At 34.9% G+C, this 12,355-nt stretch overlaps 1 protein-coding gene across 1 annotated transcript in view; it reads right to left on the bottom strand.

The window, feature by feature from the left end:
* The window catches only part of LOC137408345 (lachesin-like), a 60,688-nt gene that overhangs the window by 13,942 nt on the left and 34,391 nt on the right, over positions 1-12,355 (bottom strand). The gene's annotated exons all lie outside the window — the stretch shown is intronic.

A 12,355-nucleotide genomic window follows, 5' to 3' on the forward strand; every position in this document is an offset into this window, starting at 1 on the left:
TACCACTACGTGAATGTACTTTTCTGTCCGGGCATATAACTGTGCCAAAATCCAAATATGAGCCATACTTTGATTAAAACAACACAATTTATTAAGTTTTTTTCCTTTTAACAAAAAAATTTAAAAATGTTTAAAATGTGTTTTTTGAATAAAATGACATTTATGTGTTTGGTAGGCGGCATCATCTGCTGGTACTTAACCTAAGAGAACAGATGTCTCCTGAGTTCCTTTAGTCAGTCCTAATTTAGCTGTCTCCTAATTTCAATAAGTGGTTTTCAACTAACTTTTTAATCAAATTTTAAGTTAAAAATTACTACTTGTGTCTACATGTCTTTGCCTATGTCAACTATTTTTACATGCTTATGAAACTCTAATCATGTAAATTTGCTTGATACTGTCTCACTGAAGAAATACTAGAGGCAGTAATTAAAGTGCTTTAAAAAAGATTGCTCCGAGCTGGACTAGAACTCATGACGTTCTGTTTATTATACCAAATCTTTTTTTACGTGCACTACTCAACCACCCTAACGTGTCATAGAATAATCTGTACTATAATAAGAGCCGTGAGGGAAGAGTTGTAAGAACATGCTGCCAGAGCTCCATGTGCTATCTACGGCTCATTTAATGTGAGAAAGTAGGCAACTTCAAGCAATGCCGGACTCGATTGGCAGATTTAGAACTTTCGTTTTCCATATAAATTCGTCACGATCTATCCTATTAGAAACTCAAAAATGCAGTAAAAATAATTGTCTCAATAAATAAGTGTTCATAGATTGTGAAAACAGTGTAAAAATTTGCGTTAAAAATCAACATGTTTGCTGCAGCTATCTGATGGAAAATAAGGAAATTCTCTACCAGCGTCGAGTTTAACTTTGTCAAAGTCGACAAGATAATTGTCTCAATAAAACAATTTGTTCATGGATTGTTGTTGTGAAAAAAATGTAGCAATTTTCGTTGAAAATCTACACCCGTTTGCTGCAGGCTATCTGATTGGAAATAAGGAAATCCCAAGCAATGCCGAGTTTACTGCTAGTCCATTCAAAAGCTGTTTGTCTAGTATCTGTGCATAAATCTGTTTCAAAGAAGCCAAAAGGGTCAGCAATTGATGGTGCTGCGCTATTTGTTAACGGCAGTGATCTACACTACTGACGGTAAACAGTGCAATGTACAGCCTGATTGAAATAATTTAGAAAAATATAAACATTTGACATTTTAACATCACTATCAGACAGTCCGGTGTGCCGTAAGAGATTGTCAGGTGGGCTGATAAAGCCCAGAGATTAAACACCTGCATCATTAGTTTAACAAACGGTTGATTGATGCAGGTGCTAGTGTGTTGGTCTACTATTCTGAATGCAATGGGATCGAATCCTGTACAAAACAATCTTTTTTCCAACCTTCAGTCGTGGCTTTGGACAGACACACTTATTATAGGCAAGTTTATTTCATTTGATCCAGAATAATTTTTATGCTGCTAGCTCTATCGAACTTCTAATGCCTTCATACGATGAGGCAGGATTTAATCTGAACCAACCACAGCAAAGCACCTCTGTAACATTGGGTTTGACAAGTGTGGATGGTGGCAAAAGACATAGAGAGCCATGCGCTCCTCCTTATCATATCTGTGACAAGCATTGGTAGTATCACATCTGCATCTCTTATATAAGTTAGAATTCGTTTCAACTACAATGGTGTGTGAAATAAACTGAACCTCTTTGTTGGAAAAATAAATGACTGCTAAATGACACTAAATGGTATGTAAACAGTAACTAATGTGAACCAAGCTGAAAAACCTTTATTCTTTGGTGTTATCACAATTTATCAGGGCTCAACAGATAAATAAAGGGTGTCACACTCATGCCTCAGTTTGACTCACTAAGTTCTTTGAGGCACCATTTCATCATACCTGTCGCTTCATACAGTTAATTAACTGTGTGACTAAATCAAACAGCTAGGATTATTTTGCCATCCAGTAAGGAGCAACATTTAAGAAGAGATTTTTAATAAATAGCAAGTATTTGATAAGTAATGGGCTATTAACTAATACAAAAATTTATAGTGTAGCTTCCAGGATGTAAATCTTCTAATCTGTAAAAGTACGTTACTATTATGAGCTGAAGTTGTAACTTTGATATATAGGGGCATTTATTTTAACACGCAGTCGACAACCGTTGTGTCATCACGGATATTTTACATGGAATGCACTTGAGGTCTGGTAATTACTAGCGCAATGCTTTGCCATACTTTTTTGTTTTATACTCTGTATAACAATGTCAGTGGAACATACGGTGGTGTGCGGAATAAACTAAACTCTTTGTTGGAAAACTAAAATTTCCATTAACAACATTGCTACCCATTTTAAATATAGTCAATAGCCATAAAATATATAAAATGTTACAAATCTCTCCTTAGATGTTGCTCCTTACTGGATGGCAAAATAATCGCAGCTGTTTGATTTAGTCACACACTTAGTTAACTGTATGAAGCAACAAGTAGGATGAAATGGTACCTCAAAGAACTGAGTGAGTCAAACTGAGGCATGAGTGTGACACCCTTTATTTATCTGTTGAGCCCTGATAAACTGTGATAACACAAAAGAATAAAAGTCTTTCTGCTTGGTTCACCTTAGTTACTGTTTACATGCAAAACTGCCAGGAAACTGACGGAGAGGCTATGTGAACTTTAGGGTACAAGACAGGAATGTACGACAGAGTAAAACTTTTTTGCCAAACCTTAACAAATAAGAACGCTGCATTAGCAAGTACGCCTAGTATAATCAATGTGGAAGACTATCATTCATATCAAAAGCTGAATATAGTACATCCTCACATATTTCTATTCCATAGAAAACTGGTAACAATAGATCTACACTACTGATAGAACTAAATTATTAGTATAGTTACACCAATAATAGAGTACACTGATAGTAAGTTACACTATGATTAGAACTACACTATCCATAGAGTTACACTATAAGTAGAGTTACACTAGAATTAGAATTACACTATCAATAGAGTTACACCATTAGTAGAGCTACACTATCAATAGAGCTACACAATAAGTAGAACTACACTATTAATTGAGTTATTTTATTAATAGCTTAAATAAAAGCATATTATGCTCTTGTTCTTCTAGGTATAATTAATTTATGACAAAAGCACTCATGCCTTGAGCTTCCTGGGAACATTCTCTACTTCACACTCAAGCATCACGGAGTCTCCAGCTTCTGCTGTGATAGTCCTTCCAGAACCTTTTACAATGGGCCAAGGATCTAGCCCTGTTGCTGCAGACATAAAACCATATAATTTACTCCGTGTTGACAGACTATGGCTTTGTGAAAAAACTTTTAAAACTCATTTAAGTTTTTTATAAACGTCTCCGAAGCAAAAAACAAGGTAAAAAAGTAAAGTTTACGTAAAAAGAGATTAAATTACAAAGGATTCAATGAAATAATTGAATTATTGACATATTTGCCTTTTCTTGAGTACATTTTTTCCAGGCATAAGGTGACAACTTTCACGCCAAAACGATCTAGATCATTTAATCTGCATAAAATGGGTTAAAAATTAACTTGCACAATATTTTAGTACATTTTATTAACAAGCATCGGTATTTTTCTATCGTTTGTAATTATTTTTTATGTTTGAGGTGATCTGACTGTCAGGGTGTTTCAAGATTAAAATTTACAAAACTTGATTGCGGTTAAAATGCTCAGATCAAGTGAAAACACCAATTATGATGTCTATAGTTGCTAAGAGACTGACAGAATAAAGGCGAGTAATGCTGCAACTTAAACACAATAGCTGATATCCTCTATACTAACAATAACAAATAGTGATGTCATTTCGCACATATTTTTCTTCCGAGCGTTTCAACTGCGATCATGTTTAATCGATTTTAATCTTAAGATAACCTGGCAGTCAGATCACCTCAATTATCAAAAACAATCTCAAATGGTAGAAAAATATCGATACCTTCTGATAAAGTCTACTAAAAACTTGTACAAGTTCATTTTAAGGATTGATTTCTAGAAAGACAACTGATGATAACATGAATGGCATTTTAATCTAAAATTGCTATTTTCACCAAATTACTAATATAGATTAAACTATTATTAACACACCAAATAAGAACCTGCTGAAATCGAAAACTCAGATCACCAAAATCTTACAGAATCTTACCAAAATCATATTCCTTGCAGAACTGCAGAAATAGTAAACCTCTGACAGGAATGGTGATGTCACTTCTCATGAAATGTAAAGCTAGCAATGTAAATAGTTACACAGGAGTTGCTTCTCTCTAGACCTGTCTCACTCCTTGACATGAGACACTTTAAATATACGGGTAAGACAACAACTCATGTCTCAATTCTAGTCACGAATTTACAATTTCCTCTTAAATAGAGCTTATATAATTTATTAATTTTAATTTGATTTACTTTACTAATATTAATTCAATATTAGTTTAGACAGAAAACTGCATTGCATTGATATCTGTATACAGTGTTATCTGTATATTTAGTGTTCACAATTGTTAAATTCAACTTAGACATCTATTGACTTTCGCTATCATTCCAGAGTTGACAAACATGAGAGATCAATAAACCTCAGTTCAGTGCTGGTAGCATTAGTGGTTTGATTATGTTTTAGGATCTACCACTTTTTTGACAAACTGTCACTGTTATACGACTTAATAAAACTTTATGTTTAACGCGATAAACTTACCAATGCAATTCCAAAATGCTGCCACCATTGAGAAAGATATGAATAGCTGCCAGATGAGACACATACTGTAGTTATTGCTATTTTCCTTCAGTAAATGTGTCCGTATTGCGGGGAGTTCATTTATATATCAGTAGAATTAAACATTAATCATAGTTATTAACATCTGCGCTCGCGTGACGGCTCGCTTTCTGAATGGCACGATAAGATCCTCTGGTATCGTATGATAATAATGATGGCAAGAAAATAATAATCCAGTTCAGACTAAAGAACATGTATAATTTTAAGGATACTAAAAAGAAATATGCCTTTCCTTCTCTCGTAGTATTAATTAAAACGGCTTGTTACATCGAGGAATGTCATCACACTTACCTGAGATAGTGACATCTTGGTATCTTGTTAGCATAGAAAACCATAGGAATTTAAAATCATAAAGAAGGAGGACCACAGCACACAAATATCTGCATGAATTCAAGGAAAGGCAGCATTTGATGCTTTGAATAGCTGAGTTGAAAAATGGCAACAGTAACATAGAATGAACGTAACAAGATGATTTACTAGTCATATGAGACATACCAACTTATCACATCTGTTTGGTAGTTTCAATTGAAAAAAATTGTTTTTGATCTATGGGCCTATCCAACTGCTAAAAAGCAACATAATTTTTCATATAAATTTTTAATGAGTTATCATTAATTTTCACCACAGTTTATTGTACACCCAAACCATCACCAACACCTAACTTTTGTCACTGCCACAACCACCAAAAACATCGCAAATATATCACCACAACTACCTTCATCATCCAACCGCCCACCACGACAACTACCATCACCAGCGCTACTAGCTAATGTTGCCCGTGCTGCTATAAGCATTTTTTAAACAACCTCTGAAAGCAGTTTCAACCACTCTCCATAAAACCGCCTTACCCTATCCCTATATCATATTCTCCTATCAGCCAAGATTGGAAACAAAGCTATAACAAATACAAATGAAATCATGCTATCAAACATGTAAGATTAATTTCATGTCTAATGTATCTGAATATATAAATCTCAAAGTTTGTCGTTATTTAATCGCTATAGCGATTACAATCAAGCAATGAAAAGTCCGCATCACAGATGACTTCATCTCGGAACCTTCTATTCACAAGGCGACAAGCTAACCCATTAAGCTACACCGGATGAAATGGATTCATTAGGTGATATGAGTCATTATCTGGGTTAAAATACGCACAGTGACTCTGCATTAAAAACAACATCACTAAAGCTTGCTCTCACAGCTATTGTCAGTAAGTTTAGCAATACGATTACTAGCTTACTTGAACTAGCCAATCGCAACTACATTACCTGCTACTGTTTATAAGCTGTTTTTAATACCTGTGCAATGCAGGGCATTTGCCTAGTATATAATATAGATATCCACTACACTTATTACAACGTTTAACAAAATAATAATCGATGTCACTTGACCTCATTTGGTCTCAAACACAAAACTGGTATACATTCTAGTCGTATCGTTTACAGGAGCCTAAATGACAAATAAAAAACAAATGACTTCCCTAACATGTCATAAAAGAAAAAATCTGAAAAATGTAGAATAACAATGCTCCATATTTTGAAAGAATCAACTGAAGAACTCACAGCCCTCCTACCAAAAAGAAAGGAAGATCATCATGAACAGACAACTTCAATCATTTCACTTTGTAACCACTGAGTGCCTAATATGTAGTCCGTTGATTGATTACAAAGCCAAAATATGTTTTTGTTAAATTTCAATTTAATTTACTTTTTATTAATTTGCTAAAAATGTGGATTTGCCTCCCTTTTCTGTCACCGAGGCATTGACATGCTCAATTACAGATAACTACAAATTTCTGTAGAATTTAAAACATTCCTAAAGACAACACCCTACCATTGTAGCAATATTCTATACAAGTTGTATGGTCTTGCACTTTCTGAACATGGTTGTTGCTATATACAAACAGGAAATATAAATAAAGGGTAATGGCTAGATCACAGACTTTTAATAAAGGGTCAAGGTCCCACAGGTCAATAGTGCAGTATTTTGACAGTGAAAAAGCCCACATATATTAATTATCATTAAAAGTTATTGGTAGCTTTATGAGGACATAAGGAGGCCCTGATCCAAAACCTTAGGCAAGACACGGAAATCTACTTCACATCAGTACCTTGAAATTCGTCAACTAACTATAAAGCATTCATTCTCATAGTAAGATTATTAAACGAATGGATGATGTAGTTATTTATAGAATCATTGCTTGATGGAAAGAATTGACCAATCACCAGGCTACCTGAAGATTTAGATATAAAATATAAAAATGTTGATCAGAATCTTTAGTGAATATCATTCAATCAGAATGCACAGTTACCTAAGAGTGAAAAAACCATCTCAAACCACACCTGACTTCAAAGGAAACACTAAAGCAATAATAGTCTTTAATCTGTCATATCAGAGGCTTGTTTATGGTTGGATAAGGACTAGCACTACTATAAGCTATTTTTAGAACTTTTAATTGTTTCCGGGCTAGAATCACAAACCCTTCATGAAAACAAAAAGTACCGTCCATGAAGGAGCCATTATTTCAGATGCCTGTGATTCATAAAAGCATACTCGCTGCTGTAATTCTCGCTGTTACTTGAGCAGTACACCAGAGAGCAGTGTATGATCTAATTGATATTTAACTGTTGCTACCACTACAAGTTTTATCTACTTGTATAGAGCCGATGATAATAAAGACATCAAAAGCACTTCATACTCCGTTTGAAGTGTATTTTTAAAACAGATTAGACTATTCGTCCTCTGCTAAGATAATTACCCAAGATAAAGAAACATTAGTTCTACTTCTTCTGGTATCTATGTAACGCATGATGGAAGAAAACTATTTCCGAGCTTTTGTAATAATGCTGTATGGAAAATATGGAAACACTAGATCAGGAAGGATCTACAAAATTACCTAAATCTCACGTCGGGCACATGAATGACAGGAGTTGTCCTCACAATCTATATTAATAAATCTCTCTTTGTCATTGTGTGTATTTTCCATGTTTTCCTCGTTGGTACACATACTTGATTAATCTCTGTATGCTAATAACCTGTCTATGACTGCACAAAGATTATTATGACTATGAGCTATTGTTAGAACTTCTAATATATTCCAGGGTAGAATCACAAATCCGTGATGAAAACACAATGCAAGAAATAATGTTCACGATAAATTGTTATTTTACATGTAAATAACTAGTAAATGCCAATTTGTGTATCTGTTAGAATTTTTTGTTAGATAGGTAAACAGACCGAAGCGCACAGTTATCTAGGGATAAAAAAAACATCTCAATCTATTCCTGACTTCAAAGGAAACACTAGCGCAAAAATAGTCTTTAATCTGTCATATCAGGGGCCTGTCTATGGCTGGGCAAGTATTATAACTACAATTTGTTATTTTTAAAACTTCTAATTTCCGGGTTTGAATCATGAATCCATGATGAAAACACAAAACAAGAAATGTTGTTTACGGATGAATTGTTATTATAAATGTGAATAACAGATAAATGCCGCTTTGTGTCTGTTAGAATTTTTCGTTAAATGAGCGAATCATCTGCGAGTTGTTTGAGTTTTTTTGTCGCGACTTACAAACTTCTTTACTCAAACTAATAATAAGCTTAATAGTAATATTCATGTCAAGTACTGCCCTGGTCTGCCATAAGGAATACAGTTTAACTAGAAGAGTAAGTTTACAATAAATTGATTTAAAGTGCCTTATAGGCTAGAGTGCAGCGGCGCCCACCAAATTTCTATTTTCGCCCGGAGCAATCCACTTGTAGGAAACCCACCTGGAAGCGATTTACCCGGCAGTTTGCTCATAGAACGCTACAACTTATGTCATCTTCTGGAGAAAGTAAAAAGAAATATAATAAACTGGCGGTAAATACTCCAACTTCTTATACATATACTTCTGTTGCTCTATAGATGGGCAGATTATAGCAGAATTATACATAATCACAGTATTTAACATCTACTGCAACCAATTTTTATAATGCAATATAAAATATTACATATTCTAACATATAATATAATATAATATAACATATAAATAATATGTTATAGCATACAAAATATTACGTATATATTACATAATGTATTATATCTATTGCAAAAAATTTACCAGGCAAATTATTATATAATTACTTGCACATATATAGTGAAATATACTTTATGTTAATGTATATAGCATAGCAAATGTGCCTACATGCATACAAGTAATGAATAATTACTTTGATAGCCAATAAAATCATGGCCATTTTATTCTCAAGGTTGATGCTCTGAACTTAGGTTTTTTACACAAATTCTCTGTTGATGATAACAACATGTGAAATGCGTGATAGGATTAACAACACCTTTCGATATCTTACTAATAAAGATGTATAATATTTATTAGTATTGAACCTAGGAACATGCTATAACTGGTGGTGCCATGCTGCCTAACAATGTCAAATCATAGCCTGTGTAAAATTAGTAACATTGTACACAAAGGAGCTTTAGCTGTAACCCTAGCTGATAGCAAAGTGGTCAGACATTTCTGCGCACCGGTCATGGCGTGATCCAACTCACCCGTATTAAAATTAATGACCCGAAGCTGATCTTTACATTAAAGAGACTAGAACATTCTATTGCTAGATAATAACCTTTCTTCGCATATACAGATATTATCTACCTTATTTATTAGAGTGACCAAAATAAGATGGAAAATACCCAATTTTGTGTAAATTAAAAAACTCAACATCTAGCTGATCAGACTGATGCAAAGTAAAACAACAGTAACTACAAAATTGACAATAAAATGTAAAACTAGGTGACTCTAGCAATAATATAAATTATTATTATGCAATAAAATTAAAATCGTTTTCACTACTTGACCCCGCAACCATATTTTATGATTTTTTGCAAATCATGTAGGAAGCTTCCTTGTCAGATAATGAAACACTTGTACCTTACTTTGGTTTATTTTTTTCAAAATCTGGCAAAAAACAGACTACCATTTAAATTTAACAATAACTTAACAGAAGGCGTGTTTTTGCCCAGTACCATGTATTACAATTATTTACCAACGTTATGTGGCCTGCTATTATATGTCATAAATGCTAGATCTCGAGCTATCGCAAAATAACAGGAGTTATCCATGCAAGTAATACAAACTATTCATGCTGTAATCATAGCAGGCTGCGAATTCCTACATTTTTAACCGATTTCTATACAAAAAGGTTGATAGCTTTGCCATTTTTACAGCTTGTTCCACAATTCTCAGCCATGGGCCACCTAAAAATAATTTGACAACATTTCATGCAAAGTTTAACAGTAAAATTTATGTCTTAGTGATGCTTAAGTATTCAAATAAGAAAACACATGTATAATATTATAGTTATATGAGCAAGTTTGGACAGATTTATTCAGCTTTCGGTAAGTCTCTTTGCTAAAGGCAAATTTTAAACTCAGTTCTTAGATTGATCGAGACATCTAATATTTCATGCCTAGTTGGACTATAAAACATATGTTAATTGTTGATTAGGTATTCTAAAGTGTGAAAGTTGAATTTATAATAGGATAAGTAAAATTTTGGTGTGTATTCATTATATATACATATATATAGCTGAGCTGCATTGATGAGGCTTCAATAACCAAAATAGTACTGTCTATAGCATGATATATGTATGTATATATAAATGTATATATTTTAGAAATATATATATAATTGGCAAGAAGTCAACTCTCATTGGTAATGGGATTTGTGTTCCTTGCCTGCTCTGAGCTGCACTGATGAGGCTTCATCAGCCCAAACAGTACTGTCTGTAGCATGAGTTATATATATATATATATATATATATATATATATATATATATATATATATATATATATATATATATATATATATATATATATATATTCCCTTCACACTAGAATGGCTGAGCAGATGGAATGCCTAATAAAACAAGGTGACCATCCAGAATGGCTGACCAAAGGACGAACTGTACTTCTGATAAAAGATCCAAAGCAGGAGCCGATTCCCAAAAACTATCGACCAATAACATGCTTGTCCACTACCTGGAAACTGCTCTCAGGAATAGTTGCAGACAAACTGGAAGAGCACATGAGTCGCTATATGACCAGTGCTCAGAAAGGAATTGGGTGCAACACCCGAGAAGCCAAACATCAGTTACTGGTGGATCGGACGGTTTGTCAAGACAGCAGGAGAAGGCATACCAATCTTGCCATGGCTTGGATTGACTACAAAAAGGCCTACGACTCAATTCCCCATAGTTGGATACTTGAGTGCCTCAGTATGTACAGTGTTCACTCTGCTCTTGTGGCATTCATCAAAATGTCAATGACCAAATAGAAGACGGAACTGGAGGCTAATGGCAAAAAGCTGGCGAGTGTAAAAATTAAGCGAGGCATCTATCAAGGTGACTCCTTATCACCGCTGCTCTTCTGCATATGCCTAAACCCTCTAAGCAATATGCTGGAGAAGACTCAATATGGGTACCAGTTTAAAAGTGGCACCAAGATAAACTACCTCTTCTACATGGATGACATCAAGCTGTACGCTAACAAAAAAGGACATTGATTCGCTAATACACCTCACTCAGGTATACAGCAAGGACATCGAAATGACCTTTGGTATTGAGAAGGCTAATTCTTAAGAAAGACCATTCCATGGCTCACAGATGGCCTAAGAATGCCAAATGGTACCATCAAAAATATAGAAGAAGGTTACAAGTACTTGGGGATTATGCAAAGCAACATCAACCACGAAGCCGAGGTACGTCACAAAGCCATTACCGATTACAAAAAACGCCTTCGGCAAGTCCTACGGAGTCAGCTCAATGCCAAGAATCAAGTCATGGCAATAAATACATATGCACTGCCAGTAATAAGATATCCAGCAGGCATAATAAAGTGGACTGAGGAAGCCTTCGAGGAAACAGATGTAACAACTCGTAAGCTGCTGACCATGCATGGAGCACTCCACTCAAAATCTGATACTACTAGATTGTATCTCGATAGGAAAGATGGCGGTAGGAGACTCAAAAACGTACAGCAGACAGTGAAAGAGGAAAAACAAGGCATCAAAGCCTATGCAGCCTCCATGGCCACTTCAGATAAGTTGCTAGCTGAAATTCAATCGGCTGCTCTGACAATGGAGCTTCGCAGTGATGATGAGGAAACTGACTGGCACATGAAACCTCTTCATGATGCTTACCACCGACAGATATCTAAGGTTGGCGATCTTCACCAGACATATATGTGGCTGAACAAAGGAAACCTAACGGCCAATACAGAGTCGCTAATCATGGCAGCCCAGGAGCAAGTGCTCCCAACAAGGCAACTCCAAACAAAAATCCATCACACTAGAGACGATCCTAAATACAGACTGTGCAAAGATGCACCTGAGACCATCCAACACATCATCAGTGGATGCAAGCAACTAGCGGAAACGCATACACTGAGCGGCATAATCATGTAGCAGGTGTTGTGTATAGAAGTCTATGTGATGAGTATTGCCTTAATAAACCACAACACTGGTGGGAAGCTCCTGGTAAGGTCAATGAAAATG

This window comes from Watersipora subatra, chromosome 11 (assembly GCF_963576615.1).
Source record: "Watersipora subatra chromosome 11, tzWatSuba1.1, whole genome shotgun sequence".
In the NCBI taxonomy this organism is placed as follows: Eukaryota; Metazoa; Bryozoa; class Gymnolaemata; order Cheilostomatida; family Watersiporidae; genus Watersipora; species Watersipora subatra.